Source organism: Taeniopygia guttata, chromosome 1 (assembly GCF_048771995.1).
Source record: "Taeniopygia guttata chromosome 1, bTaeGut7.mat, whole genome shotgun sequence".
Taxonomy (NCBI): Eukaryota; Metazoa; Chordata; class Aves; order Passeriformes; family Estrildidae; genus Taeniopygia; species Taeniopygia guttata.
Window position 1 is genome coordinate 62825540 of NC_133024.1, and position 16082 is coordinate 62841621.

General features: G+C 43.1%; 1 protein-coding gene across 1 annotated transcript in view; it reads left to right on the forward strand.

The window, feature by feature from the left end:
- The window catches only part of LHFPL6 (LHFPL tetraspan subfamily member 6), a 136034-nt gene that overhangs the window by 42785 nt on the left and 77167 nt on the right, over positions 1-16082 (forward strand). The window lies entirely within an intron of this gene.

Here is a 16082-nt window from a genome sequence, read left to right on the forward strand (position 1 = left end):
TTTGTCCTTTAGTTTGTCATCATCATAAGAATTGATTCTTCTGTGCTGCATGACTAATATTTATAGGCAAGACTTACTAATGGAATGGGGTTTATAATAAAAGCTTTTGTCTGCCCCGGTAAGATAAGACCCATGCACAAATTTACTGTTCACTCACTGCTCTGTGGTAACTCTCCTCAGAGTCTCTCTACTGGTGGGATTTATTGCACATATAAAAGTATAGATCGTGCTTAAGCCTACTGGTGTAGACTCATTTTATAATCATTCTGCATCTAAGAAAACTATTTCACATCAAAGCATTTTCAGACTTTCCCAGTCTAGGTGCTAAGTTTTGCTTACTGGTGGATTATTTTGGCATAGGAGTGACTGGAAAGAAACTTTTGGCCTGTAATGACCAAACATTACTAATTATAAAGCTAAAATTTTGTCCACCACAGAGATAGAGAAGATACAGCCTGAAAATTAGAGGATTAGATTTATATAAAATCATCCAATTAAATAAAAGGTGAAATACAATCTAATTTAGTAGAATAGTGGCAGAAAAAAATAGAGAAGTAGTAAAAGGGAATAAAAGTGAGACATATAAGAATTCTGGCAAAAAATGGCTTTTATTTTATGGATGCAATCACCTTACATATTTAAATGTGGCTTCCTAGGCAGGGGTCAGTCTTCAGTCATGCCACTATCACAGAGGTGAAGAAATTATTTCCCTAGGGAAGGCACTGCAAATGACAGCAGAAAAAAAACCTGTGAAAAATCATTATAAAATGTGCAGCCACTGCACTATCTTTCACTATGATTTAACCCATTCCTGTACAGCCAGCAATAAGCCATGCTGCTTTGAAGTACTCTTGCTCTCTTTTGTCTTTATGATACAAAACCATACCAAAAGCCAACAGGTACAGTGGGCCAAAGGTATTTTCTTTGAGGCATGTCTCATGATTTTGTGGTTAAATGCAATGATTGCAATGGCTGGCTGCCATTTGTTGCACTAATGTCTTATTCCTCTTTTTTCCCTCCACCCCTGCTGTGAGCAGTAGTGGAACTGGAAGGAAGCAGGGCAGTGCAGAAAGGCCCCACTGTGCTTCTTATTCTGGAGACATGTATTAGCTCTCCAGTGAGTATTCCAGAGCTTGCTGTTTCAAAGTCAGGCTTCTCTGAGGCATGCTGAGTGCTCTTATCCACTACCCATGACATGCCTTGAGTCAGCTGGAATGCAAAATATGCTTGTTGGGAGTTGCAAGAAGACTGTGTCAACATGATGGAGTTTATCATTTAGCTCTCTGGTTAATGTTCTTTTATAGAAATTCTTCAGTTCTTTTTTACTATGATTTGATGCTGATTGCTGGGAAAATAATTGAGTGCTGATGCTCTGTGCTAGGCTGATAGCACATGTGCCACAGATTCAAAGCCTCTTAGATATGACTCTTTTACTGGACTGCCTGAACCTCTGGAGGATAGAAGTGCTATGATTTCCTGTTCAGGTTTGAAGGGATTTGCCTTCTTCACATGTTATTCCTGTCTGCTTCTTGCCTGTTCTCATAATTAAATCTGACACTTGATTGAGATGGATGAAGATGAGCAGCCAGATGTTGCAGTCTCTCTCATGCTTTGTGGGCTATTTAAAACCTCACTCACATTTTAAGCACTCCTGCACTCATTTTACACTGCAAAAATTCGCCACAGAGGTGTGATGGGAATCTGGTCCCTAAGGTCTTTATGCTGGTGGGGTGATTCAGGAAAGTACAAAGCCCATGTGACAGCCCTTGCAGATACAGGGAGTACTTGTTGCCCCTGTTATTTTGAGTACTTGTTGCCCCTGTCAAGAGTAAGGTTGTCCCCACCAGTGGCCATGCATTTCCTCATCTGGCCCCTCCTTACTTTTCCTCTGTGTCCAGAAATATGACCATCTACGTGGTGGTGTGGGGCTTGGTGAGAAGAGGGAGATGCAGTTTTTAGGGGCACAGTTAGGAAGCAGGTCTGCAGAGCTGCCACTTTAGGGCTGTGTGGTGGTTGGACAGCTGAAATCTCCCCCTCAAAGGCTTCTGCCTTAAAAGTGCTGCCGTTAACTAGCATTGACTTGTGCTGAGGTTATGTTTGTACTCTCATAAGCATCATGGCCCCTGTAGCCCAGTTTTCAAAGGTGCTGAGTGTGCTCAGGTAACCAATTCATTCTCACAAGTCATGGGACATGTTTTCTCACACTCTTCCAGCCTGTGTTTGCACCTGTCAGTAGATCTAAATTGTGATACGGCATTTGGGAAAATGCCTTTTGCAGAGCAGAAGTTATTTACCCAGCACTGGAATATTTTGCTTGACTGAGGCAGTCTTTGATCTTTTGTTCTGGGACTTTAAGAGTTGCTCATCCAGTCTCCAGCAGAATGGTAGCTGGAGCCCTTTGTAGATAATCTCCTTTAAAGGCCAAGTCACTTTGGCTACCTCAAGGTCTGAAGATTTCTCATTTATAAATTACACGATTTTCTAGGAAGTGGATTCACATTTTAATCTGCATTTGAGCATCTACCTTGCAAATACATTTAAGCAGCTTAAATTATTTGGCAAGGCAGTGGAACCCCAAAGTGTGAGTTAGCTTTCCCAAGGAAGATTTTTCACTCATGCAAATTTGGGTTTCAAGTGCCACCAGCAGAAAAGCAGAACAAAGAAGAAGGAACTCAACCACTTACACAGAGATTTCTCATTACACCTGGTTGGCTTTTTTTTTTCAGATTGTGAATGAACCACTGAGTGAATGCACAGAAACACTTCCACACTGGTAGTCACCTATTGCATAATGAATATACCATAATTCATTTAGAAAAATGAAAATACTGGAGGGCCCCAGGCAGCCAATTAAAAATATTTCCTAAGTTCAGATAATGCCTCAAGATCTATTTTTATACCTGCTGACAAATTAGGCCTATATGGTTTTCCTTCCTGAATATAATTCCTGCACTAAGCACACAGTAACTTTCCATTGCTTTGCTCTGTTGTTTTACTGTTTCAGGAGTTAAAATACAGCAATTCACAAAGAAATGGACCAAAGACAGGTAGCCAGGTAGTTGCATTATTCTTCTGCAGTCAGATGCCTCATGAATCACTGCTGTTGTAACAATTTTAATTAACTCAGTATATTTCCCATCAGAAATTTAAAACAAACAACCATTTCAGAGGGAATTACTGACTTTGTGCACCTCTCACAAACAGCAATATGCATACAGGAGAAGAGTTTAGAGAAACTGCTTTAAGAAGCATTGTGTCTCTAGAGCTGCCTCTTTCACTGCTCCCTTTCTACCTTCAGCTCCTGCCTATGCAGCGTTACTAATTTACCTTGACAATTGACACTCATTGTGTTTCCAGCAACAAAATCTGTAGTGACACAGTGCCTTAGTGTTTCTGTGTTTGCTGGAAGTGCAAAGGGAATTGTGCCGTGTGCTGCTGCCTGACCCTCATTATGTATTGCATCTGTTCTGGCTGGGTGCTGCAAGAAGTGCTAATTCCTATCTTGCCATCTGCCTGAAATTGTCATAGTCCTTCAAAGCTGTAGACACATTTTGTGTTGTTCCATTTGATTTATGCACTTAATTGGGAATTTGAGAATCTTTTGGGTCGTGTGTCCTGACTGTAAGGTAGAAGGTAATACAGGAGGGTGTGCAGCCTCTCATGTGCCCTATGGGCAGCTGGGTACCAAGTCCTTCTGATGTCTCTTGGGTGAGACAGAGGCTCTGGGTCGGTGCTGTACACAGCATGGGGTGCTGCTCATGGAGAGGCACTGAGGGACAGCGAGTGCTGGAGTCCTGAAGCCATCCCATGTCACCTGGCAGCTCAGCAACACCACCAGTCCTGTCCTGCCACCTTTGCATTTTCTTTAATAAACTCAGGGAAAGGAATATCTGCTCTGGAAATATTGTCCCAGCTTAGGCTTGAGGAAAGGGTGAGAGAAAGAGGAGGAGAAATCCCTCTGCTTCAAAATTCAGCTTTAATTACTGCCTGTTTCCTGCATGACTTCCACCCCCATGGCCGGCACAGGCTTCAAAAAATGGCTGAGGGTGAAGCCTCCAAAGTTTAATCTACATCACCAGCAAACAGGAAGCCCTAGTGAGAGCAGCTCCGACACTGATGGCAGTGGAGGAGTAAATAAGCAAGCAGTCCACCCATCTGTCTGTCTGTCCACCATCCGCCCATCCATCCTTGCTGTCACCATCACTACCTTTGGGAACTCCTTGCTTCTAACCCAGCCTTTCAGTGAAGGCACCATGAAGAAACAGCCAGTGGCAAGCAGAGAGTGTTTTTTATTTTACATAATCTCAGGAGAATCTCCTTCAGCACTGGACACCACTGCAAGGCCAAGTTGTCAGCAGCCTTGATGGGACACAAACGTTGGCACAGGGAGGCCTGGTCTGCCTTAGTCTGTCCCAGGGAAAATGCTATTTATCTTCTCTCTAACCTGCTCTGGCACACAGGGTCTGACCTTAGCTTATCTTGGCAGCTGCCACCAGCATGGGAGTGCCTCGAGGCCACAGCACCTGGGCAAGGGGTGAGGGAAAGGAGATGCTGCAGAAAGTGACTGTAAGCCTTTATGTGGACACTCTCTGACTTGGGAAATCCCTGAGCTACAAACTCTTGTTATGGGATAAAGCTATGTTTTCTGCACAAATATCTCAGTATATTTTGTCTGGAGTCATATTAGTCTGCCAGCATTCTCCTTTGGCCCATCTCACAGATTGCTGGGCTGGATGGTCTTCCCATACTGACTTGGCTAGGGATAGCAATTTGCTCTGCACCTGGCATTTCCCAGCAAAGCAAATAATAGATAATGAGCTCACTGCTGACATTAAACATTTCAGAAGGTATTTTTTAAAATAATTCTGTTTGTTTATAATTATATATATATAAAAAGATAATTCTGTTTGCTTCCAAAAGAAATAAGGCTATGAAAGCAACTGCATGGACTTTACATAGGGACCTCTGAGAGAATGAATTTGTAGGCTGCAAATTTGTAGATGGGTTTTTATTTGCTTTATCAGTTAGGTTACAAATAAAAGCTTTGACATGGGTAAATGCAGTCATGCATGTATAAAATCAGTGAAAAAATTCTCAAAAATCCAATAATTGATGTGGGAATCCAGGGCTTCCCTCTGTCTGCCCTGGATTGCCTGGGACCCTGGCAGGGGGTCAGAAACCCCCCTGTACAGAGCCCCAAGAGACACTGTCTCTGATCTCTGTCCATGAAAAAGAGTTTTAAATCTTACAGGATGAATTACAAGCTCTGAGTGTTTAATATAAATAATAATTAAGTGTAGCACGGGTGCAAAAGTAAAATTTTAGGTTTCTAGATTAGGGGTTCAGAGGGGACAAGATGGAGGAATTGGGTGTGTCTTGTCCTTTTTCTCCTTCTTCATGCCCTCCATGTTTCACTGTAGTTTCGGCATTTTTCTATTGGTTTAGGCTGGGGACCCACTGTTCAACGTAGATGATAGATATTGGCCCATTATTGTAAATATAGCACATGTAGTTTCTGGTATATAATGTTTGTACCATCCCACTGGGGGCAGAGCCCCACACGGTGCCCTGCAGGACAGACCTGCGGCAGGGCAGCAGAACATGTTATAGATAAGCAAGAATAAACAACCTTGAAACCAGCACAGACAAATTATGGCTTCTTCTTTGGCAATGGGGAAGAAAGACAGAGACTTTCTACAATCTCGGAATCACCAATACCCACAGATTCTGACAAATTGACAAATGCACTAGGTCACAAATGTTTAGGTTACTACAGTGTTAGTTATATTAAACATATTGAATTACCTAATTTTGAGAAGATCAACAGACACATGAGATTGGCTGAGTTTTTCCTGATGGGGAATAAGTGGGAGGTGTCAGGATGTGCTCCTCTAAAGGATGCAAGGGTGAGAAGTGTCCTCCATGGAGAGTGGCTCCGTGCCACCAGACTGTTATTTACTGTCACAGGGACCACTGGGCATGGAGAGAGGCATGGATAGTCCTGTGTGGGACATGCTGGCATGGACAGCCTGTCACAGCCCAGCACAGCTGCTGCCATTTCCCCTGCCAAGTTGTCCAGCTGAACATTAGGAGTCTTTTTCCCCTTCCCTCTGGGAATAATTAAGATTTTTCCTAAACCAGGCCTGGTGAGGAAGTGGGTTTGCCACAGGTCATTTGGAAACATTTGCTAATGACCTCCTTGGTTCCAGTGCTGAATGCTAATTTACATTATGAATTTCACTCAATGGTTGTGCTTTCTGGCAGAAATGCTGACTCAAGATGCCATGATGTGAAGCTGTTGGACCTAGCAGAGATATTTAGTAAATCTGCTAAAGGCTGCACTAATCAGGAAAGAAAGGGATAAAAATTCTGATTAGAAGTGACATCATTTTACTTAATGTAATTTTAAAAACACTTTTAACGACAACATCACACTGAAGCTTCATATAGTACCTGCATCTTAAAGCTAAATTTAAAAAATCTTGCATATAATATCCAGATCTAATCTTACCCTGCCAGCCAGCAAGTTTCCAGGAAAAGGAGTGGGGATCTCTAATTTAATAGCATTCAGTATAATTAGCAACTGATGCCAAGAGAAGAAAATGTAGAATTAGCTGTACTAACTTTGAAGGGCCTGAAACAAAAGGGGAATATGCATGAATACCTGGAGATTCCTCCGATAATAGTAATCTCATAAATTTAGAATATTATAACATACTTTCTAAAGCGAAGTAATTTCATATTCCAAGTAGAGAGCAAATACAAAGAGCTTTCCCAAAGCATGCTGTAGATTAATGAATTTCAAACAGCAACATCAAAGTAAATCTAACAATAACACTGCCACAAATAAAAAATATGATGGGAAGCAGTTAAAATATAAAGACAAAGGGCCATTTTTTTCTCACATTATCCTGGTGTAAATCCAGCGTAACTTCGTAAATCTCCTCTGCGATTCTGGGCCTAGAGATGGGAGTGACAAAGAACAGAATTTGATTCATGCTTACATTAAAAGAATATAGAGCCATGAAAGAAAAAAGCCTGAGGGTTTTTAGGAGATGAGAGATCCTGAAAGCAGGGAGAGAAATGCTCTGGAGGAAATGGTTGGAAAGAGCTGTCTTTTGCTATAGTGTGTTGTTATCCCAGTGTGTTGTAGGATCCCCATCCACATTCCAGCAAATGCTGATCTGCAAAGCACAGGAGAAGTCGCTCCAGAAACCCAGCGGATCAAAAAGGACCTGAAGAGACAGATAACTCGTGTGGGGCTTGGAAACATACAGGGCTGGGAGAGAATGTAAAGCACCCTTGTGAGCATGGCTTTGCTCCTAGAGAAGGAAGAGGAGAAACCTCCAAGACAGCTGTCTCCTGGGTCATGTCTGTGCATGCTGCCTGTGCCAGAGTGCAGAGCTGGAGGTGGAGGGGGCACTGGCTGGCCGTGGTGTAAAGCCAGTGGGGCAGCTGTGGTGCACAGCTCCTCTGGCTGGGGCAGCCCCATGGGACCAAACTGCAGGGGAGAATGCAGACTTCCAGGCTGGGACTTCCAGGCAGGGACTTCCACACCAAAGGGAGCAGACAGGGGAGGTTACCTGACCCATTGTGACCAAGGCACCTTCTGTTTCCTGTGTCAACCACTTTGAACCAGCTGCAGCTTTACCCTCAGGTGGCTGAGCAAATGGATGACCTCCCTCTGCTGCAAGGCTGATTAAAGGGGAACCACTGGGCCGTATGCCACTGCTGCCTCCAAGACTCTTACCTCTCCCCAGGCAGTGAGAAGGAAATGAAGGAAGTGACTTTTGCATCCCCAGAGTCATCAGTAATGCGTGAGACACCTGAACATTTCAGCTGAAATTAATAAATATGCACATGCATCCACTTACTGGGGTGACTTAGCAAATGCATTCCGACAGTAAGATACTGAAGCCTGCACACAATAACATAACTAAATATTTTTGCTGGAAGCTGTTCAGTTGTTACCATCAGGGAAAGCACGTTTAAGGCTGACATGTCCTCTCCCTTCTGTTCATTTTATTCTCCCTTCTAGTGCTTCTGCCATAACAAGCACTTACACATACATAAAGAAGGCTGGGTAATGATAGGACTTGGCAGGACATGTTATTTGGGTTCTGCAGCAACCTACTGAAGTGCCACTTGCCAGGTTGCTATTCAGCCTGAAGAGATCAGGCAGTCAGTGTATCACATAGCAAAGGACTGCTAAAAAATAGAGAGGACTTGTGTCAAACTCAGAGGAAATATTGATTGAAGCCAGAAGTGGAGTTAGTGCTTCCTTCAGTGTTTCTAATCTGTCTAAATGACCCACACAAAGAAGCTAGCTGCAGACTTCTTATGTTTGCTCTTACCTGTGAGTGAAGAGCAGGCAGCAAAAAAAATCAAAGGCATGTCAGATGTGCTATGAAACTGGGTCACTGCACAGCAAATGGAATTTTATGTGAAAATATGAAGAAAATGGTGGGTAAAAACATGAAACACATGAACCTAATGAGAACAGCTCACAAAGAAAAGCCTTTGGAGTAGCAGTTGCCTGGTTTACCAAAAGAACTGAACATTTGAGAAATCAGTTTCTGGGAAACAAATCAAAACTTGAAGCACTGCTAAGATATCTAGCTACTCTTCAGTACAGGAGCATTGTTTTCATCATATGTGCTATGGTCAGGGAGTGGATAAGCAGGATATGGCACCTGCTCGATTTCCTTGGGTTTCCTCAGATTCCCTTGTTTTCAGCTGTTGCAGCCAGTCTTCCAAAGCTGAAGAAAACTTAATTTAGTCCTTTTCCTGGTGAGAGCTGCAGAAGCTTGGGTCCATTACTGCAAAAGAAGAGGACCCTCTGAGGCCTTGGGAGAAATCCCATTACAAAGGCAGTGGGGAATTTTAAAACATCCGTTTTAAAAGTTCTGGTAATATCCAGTGTAGTGCTTGATCGAACAGAGAGCTCCTTGTTAAAAGCTATCAGCTGCTCCAGGGGACTAGGAGGAGGAAATATGGGAGATCTGGAGCAGGCGGATTTCCCTGGTACACAGTGGGAGGTTTGGGGATGCTGCATGCACTCCTTGATATGAATATGTGGTTGCAGGTACAAGAAGTTCTTTGGGATTTGACTGTGAAATGTCAGATAGAAAACTGGGGAAATGAAATTTTAAATGGAAAACTGGGGAAACTTATTTTTTCTCCTTGTTATTTCCAGATCATGGCATTTAAGTTCAGGAGTAACTCCAGGACATGTCTTCCAAGTGGGTGGGACACTGCATGCCAAGTTTCAGCAGTAGTGGGGAGGATGAGTTTGGAGCACACCTGCACATTCCTCTTCTTTAGTCCAGTGCCAAAGGACTTCTGGGGTGGGATGTAGTATTGGGCTAGAGGGTGGTAAGGGTGTGAAAAGTGAGAAATCTGTATGACCTAGAGTGGTAGTAGCCCCCAGCAGATAGAGAATGGAAGGAGAGGTGGTGTATACTGGGTGTCTTCAGCACAAAATTAGGTCTCTATGCGCATGCAAACAATAAAACATATTTTCAGCTGGCATTCCAAGCTAAAGCCATCGAGGTAGAAACACACTGGTGTTACATGGTAAATCATAAGTTGCCTTCTTGGAAGAAATAGAGCGTTAAATAGAAAAGCTAAGTGAACTCTGATGAACCAAATGGCCTAGGCTTGTTCCATCATTTTTTATTAATTGCACCAGGTGGTCCATTTTGTGTCTCTCAAAGTAGGTCTGAATGCTCTGCTCTTTCTCTGAATTGTCACTTGGGCTCTGACTACTAGAAGCCTAAAGTGATGAGACAAACACTTCCCCAGGTGTTCTCTGGAAGAGAGGTTTAGGAGAAGAAGGGCCACCACATGGATACAGAATATGCAGAAGCCACCAGAATGATGTTCAAATAGAGGCTGGAGGAGAAATGGGGTTTACTGCCCTGCAGCAACAGAGTCAGGCTGTTGAGGTGAAAACAAGCTCCTCTGATAAACCACTGTGCCAGAAATAGCTCTCCACTGCTGCCTTTTTCTGTATTGCTTCCTCCTGAGGGCAAGATGGCTTTCAGATAGATTGTTACCCAGACATGGGTGTAAGTGGGTGAGGGACAGACAGCAAATGCCCTTTGCTGTAAGCCTGAGCTCAGAACTCCCCTTGTCTTTATTTTAAAAGAGGCTTTTTGGCATTAATTTTAGGTGAACAGGCTTTTCTGCAGCTTTCAGCTTCTTTTTTGCACTCACCTCAGATGCTACTGAGCCACCACAGTGATGACATTTCATCCATTAGATGAAGGATGTCAGTTGCCAATGCAGAGTATTGATTTCTGCTTATTGCTAATTAGTAGGTGGAACTGTAACTTTGCATGGAGAAATAGAGCTGATTCAGGCAATTGGAAGTGTTACTCAGGCTGGTGAAAATTTCCTAGCTAGCATTTAGCTGTGAGCTTCTTTGGTCCGGGAAGGGCAATTCCCTGGGGAAAACATCTCCTTGCCTTGGTCTCTGAAACAGGTTTGCATGAGACTGGTACCTCACCCTAGCCTAGGGCAGGGAATTCAAAGGAGAGGATCAGCCCTCACATCAGAATATGAAACTACGTGACATATTTGTATTTTAAAAGCAGTTGCTTCTGATCTGTTGGAAGTTCATCTGCCTTCAGAATAGTATTTACATGGATAATGTAGTGCACCTCCAAGGGTAGGCAACAGCCACCTCCCATTCAAACTGATTTTCATGGATATTATATCTTCACCAACAGTTAGCTTTAAATCCCAGCTCCTGATCTGTGTAGAGTAATTTCTGGCTGGTCTTGAAAAAAAAAGAAAAAAAAAGAAAAATCTGCTTAATGCAAGATGCAAGCAGGATGAGAAATCCCTCTATATGAGTTCTAAGCATTGGATCCTCTGTCATCCCTTGAGATTTATTCAACTAAATTTTTCTATTTTGATGTATCTCCTCTGTGCTTTGATATATTTTTCTCCCTGTCAGCAAGTCACATCTGAAGCAATACAGATACTTTGCAATTAAACAGCATTTTGAAGAGACAGTTTCCCCCCTCCTCTCTCTCTCCAGTCTTCATCTGGTATTATGCTTGCAAAGTCAGTGGCAACTGGAAAACAAATCCTGTTAACCTCACTGTAGGATTTCTGAAATTAACCTTCTGGAGAGGAGAAGAATCTTACTTCTTACTGCATGTTGAGACTTCAGAATTACTCCCTTCCCTTGAGCCATATTGCTTTCATATCTCCATAATGGATGCTGCATAAAACTTAAGACAGGTATTCATGTTAACAATGTTAGTCAAAAATCATATTAGGATGTCAGTATGGTCATGTGGAATAAGATTAGTGCTCCAGCTAATCAGGATCCATCCTCACCTGCTCTAAAGGTACTTTAAAATTATTGTCTGTGCAAGCTGATCCGGTGGGAGGTGTCCCTGCCCATGACAGAGGGGACTGGGACCAATTTCTTAATATTCTATGATAACCATCAAATTTTTCTCATCTTCAACTTGTTAACAAAAATGAAGTGTGATCTAGCACAAAATTGATTTTCCAAGTCTCTTCTGGAGGGGTGGACAGCTCAAAAAGGTGTCCTCTGTCTAGTGTAGGGATTTTTCCACACAGCGATGTTATCTGTGTCTTGTGTGGAAAAAAAAATGGTTATATAAGAAAGCTTGTTTGGATTAATTTAGAAATCATATATATATTTATAAAGGACATTCTTTCAGCTCATTTTGTGGCTCAGTTTTAAGGAGGTAAGATGACTTTGCCAAGAGCACACAGGGTCCTGATGTGTCAGCTTTGATGAGCTCTCTTGTCCTGGTGGGTGTAGAGGTGTTATGGACGCTTCAGGCTGTGAAAGAGCAGCTGAGCTGCCTCTCTGTGCTGAGAAGGCAGGGTTGCCTGTAGAAAAACTCTGCCTCAACATGCTACAGCTATCTCCTTTGTTTTATCCAAAGGAGAGGAATATTTATGAGTCATGTGGCTCATGCCACGGCAGATGTATAGCCCAGGTAGGTGTTGTATAGCCCAGGTAGGTGTGACCTCGTGCTGGGGAGGAGTCCTTGCAGCACACATGTTGTTGCTGGGCTGATGCCTCAGTCTGTGGCAGGAGCACGGAATGCAAGGTGGCTTGTAAATAAATTACAACACTTGGATGGTATGAAAGCTGGCTGAAAATGTTTTGTATTCCTTTCCTGGAGGCTCCTAGATGTGCAGGATAGCTGTGCAGGGGCCTAGTTGTTGATGTAGTTGTTGCTGCAGGGCCTTAAGTTTGCTGATAACATATGTTAAGTTTGACTTACAAGGAGATGCACCAAAGGGGGTTGGCAGTGTGAAACTGTAATTAAGCCTCCACAGAATTTGGGCTTCTGGGGCATGTAAGTTAACACAGGGAAAACTTGGTTTGACTTTAATGGAAAAATACCTATGGCAAGCAAAGAAAACTTGTAATTGGTTCATCAAAAACCTCTGCATTGTGGAGATTTTTAGGTTTATTTATGTGTTGTGAAATCAAAGGTTTGTCAGGTGAGATGGTCTTCTCAGTCAGTGACAGCATTCAGCATTCATGGAGAAGGTGGCTTTGCTCTTGAACATCTTCCATACTTAAATACCATTCATCTCTTATATGAAAGACAAGGGACACCTGGATCACCAAACCCAGCCCTCCGACATCAAAAGCAGACACATGGTGTGGTAGCACTGGCACCAGAGGAACCTGTTCTCTTTCCATCCCTCCAGTATTCCTTGGCAGCACTGGTTCCTCAGCATGGCAAAGGAGGGGAAAGCACTCCGCATGCAGAGGGCTTTCTGGGGCAGGACAGCTGCTCACTGGGAGCCAGATGCATCCCTGCTGCCCTCTGTACCCCACTTACCCTGCCAGGTAGTGCACGAGTCTGGGGCAGATCCCTGGGGCATGGTGAGCACTCACAGCTGGAGGGGGAAAAGAGTTTAAACTGCTGAATCACATCACATGCTCCAATTTCTGTGCAAGGGGGATGTGAGGAAAGAGCTTGCTCTTGCCATCAGATTTGCCATCTGCCCTTAATAACCTATGATCAACTCATTTTTTATCCTCTTCTGTATGTAGCGTGGCACTGGGAAATGATCATGGATCTGATGTTAATACACAAATAGTCAGCAAGCTAGTTAATCACAACATTCAGAAGGCTCTGGGCCTGCCTTGCTGTTTGGCAGAGATAAATTAGGGCATGCAAGTGATACAAAACAATATTTTAACATTATTAAAAGCTGATCCCACATTTACGTAGTTATTCTACCACCAATAGAAGGTGGAAATTTATTTTCCATTCTTTGTATTGAATATACAATGTATTGAGTAATTGACACTGCTGGCAGTTTTTGTATTAATAAAGCTACTATATATCAATAGAAGTAATTAATAGCTGCTTTGTCCCCAGATTGCATTAGATCATTCAGTGCAGGGCATATAGATCCTTCCCCTGTGTCTCCAGGAAAGCAAAACAGCCTGGTCTCTTTAAAAGAGGATGCAGCAGTTCAGGGGGATGCAGCTTGTGGGGCTGCTGAGCACGTGAACCTGCAGAAGAGGTTGCAGCAGATCTTGTGTCTGCAGCTCTGTCATTGGTGTCTTTGCAAGCTTCCCTGCAAGGTTTTCTGGGAAAGGTCTCTGTGGCCCCCAAATCGTGTGGATACAGTGGAGGAATGAGCTTGTAGAGAAGCTTATTGGAGTTTGAATTGTACTTTTTAAGGAAAACCACTGCTACCTGACTGGTTCACTCAAAGTCCCCTGCACAGCCCTTTACAAACTGCTTTGCCCAGAGGGTTTTGTGAGAAAGGTAACAAAAGGAAACCCTTTTCATGACCCTTTTATACAATGATGATGTTTGCATTAGTAAGGAAATCTTCCAGGAGATCTTTGTTTTCTGTCAATAGCAACCATGCTAAATATTGATATTTTGGACATTCAGAAAGGTTCCTCTCTGCAAGTAATTCAGCATGCAAGCAAGCACAGAACCAGCATATCTTTAAGGTCCCATAAACACACCTTAAATTCCAAACACATGGCCAAGACCCAGATAGGCATCAGGTAAGAACCATTCGATGACTTTATTGCATCTAGGCTTCAAGCTGGCCTTCTGTGTGATGAGTTGCCTGAAGAGTGTATGGGAATTCAAAGGATGCAACTGTATATCTGTATTAAATCATTTTCTTATCAGGGTACAAGTACAAAAGCTGTATCTCAGCATACTGAATTCTTTGCTTTCCTGAGTCTCAAAGCATTTGCTCTGGAAAGGGCTTGTTTGTTGCAGCAGAGTTGGTGGGAGGCATTGTGTGTGGTCCAATCCCTCTGGATGAGGGGACTTCTTCCTTGACTGGGAAGCAAGGGGCCCTAATAGTGAAAGAGCTTTTGTGAGCTTCTGGATGATGTTGAGATGAATTAGCTTTTGCCTTTAGTAGCAGACACCTTATCATGCAGTTGTGAAGAGAATTGCATATCTGCAAGAGCCACTAGTTTGAAAGCTAAAGCTCTTCTGTGCAGGAGCCAGGGGCACTGGCAGAGTCACTTCCACAACAGCGTTGTCCTGCCTTCTCATCTCCATGGCACGTCAGCCAGAGAGAAAAGCTGGTCCCAGGCGCAGCATGTGTTTGCTTCTGTACCTGCTCATGGCATTCAGGTACCTTTTTTTGCTCCCTGAGAACCATGATATTCTGATGCTCCCCAAGGCATTGCCATGAAGAGAAGAGCATATGCAGATCTGGCTAGAGTGGGAGAGGTGGCTTGGGAGCTACAGAACCTTGCCATTTAATCTACACCCCAGGTAGCCATTATAAATCCTGAGCTCTGTTCTAAGGCTGGAAATCATCAGGCCTTTTTTACTGCAGCATTTAAAAATACCTAAGCATAAACTGACGACCTCTGAGAGGTATTTTTTCTTAAACAGTGTGCTTTCCACATTGCAATTTTGGGAGTTGGCCCAAAAATCTCTCTGAGGCAAGACCAGAATAGCATCCTTATAAACACATGTGAATTGGAAGGGATTATAAGGATTAATGAATACTCATAGCCCTCCTTAGGTAGACACTGACTTTCAAACCTGAACCAAACAACAATTTTTAAAGTGAGTAATTCTGAAATCTTAATGTTACCTTCCAAACAGCATCCCCTCCAGTGCTGTTTTCATTAGTTGATAATCTTCTGTAAAGCTTTATACTTGGGAACACTTCTCTGTGAGAGCCCAAACCACAGTCCTTCCTAATTTTAATAGCAGTCGTGCCATTGATGTCAGCTGGCTTTGGGTCAGGCCCTAAATGCTTATAATATTGAATTATGTGGCAACTGTGCATTTTCCATTGAACTCAGCAACAACTAAGTGGTCTCCCACTGCGTATTGGAAAAAGGTGGGCTCCACAGAAAAGTAAGTGAGGAAAAACCTCCCAACAGTATCTGTGTAATTGTTGGCCACCACTGCTATTACTTTCATTATATAGGAAATGTTTCCTTAAAATTGCTATGCTGCTGGTGTCGCCCATTCTCCATTCACTGCCTGACAATATTAATAAGGCAGTGACAAAGTTGTGTCAGAAAGTTCCAGCTCTGACTTTATTTACCCTTGAGGGCAGATACAATCTCAGGAGGAGCTTTGAATCCTATTATGGCAAACCGTGGCTGCAGTGGCAGGCCGATGAGATAGAGAAACCCACACTTCCTTGTCTGGAAGCATTATTAATAATGTTTCTGAGGGTTGTCCAGTTATTTTCTAGTTTTTCCTCAAGTGTAAGGCCACCTGCTGTATGTATTTAATATAAATACTCTGCTTAGGATGTCCTTCATAGTGGTAAGAGAGATTACTGTAATAGATTGGAAGGGGTTACTTCTGTCTCTGGACCCAAACAAAGCCTGTGACTCCAAGGATCACAGGCCAGGAATGCAGCAGATTTGTTACCTATGGTCACTCCAGCACGGGGCAGAGAATGCTGATTCTGCTCCACTTTTGATGTGAGTGGAAGCTGCTTGCATCAAACTGCAACAATGGATGCTGGGACCTTGGTGAGACCACAGCAGCCCACTGCTGGACAATGATGCTTTTGACAAACCGGCAGCAAGGCAATTGTTTCCAGCAACA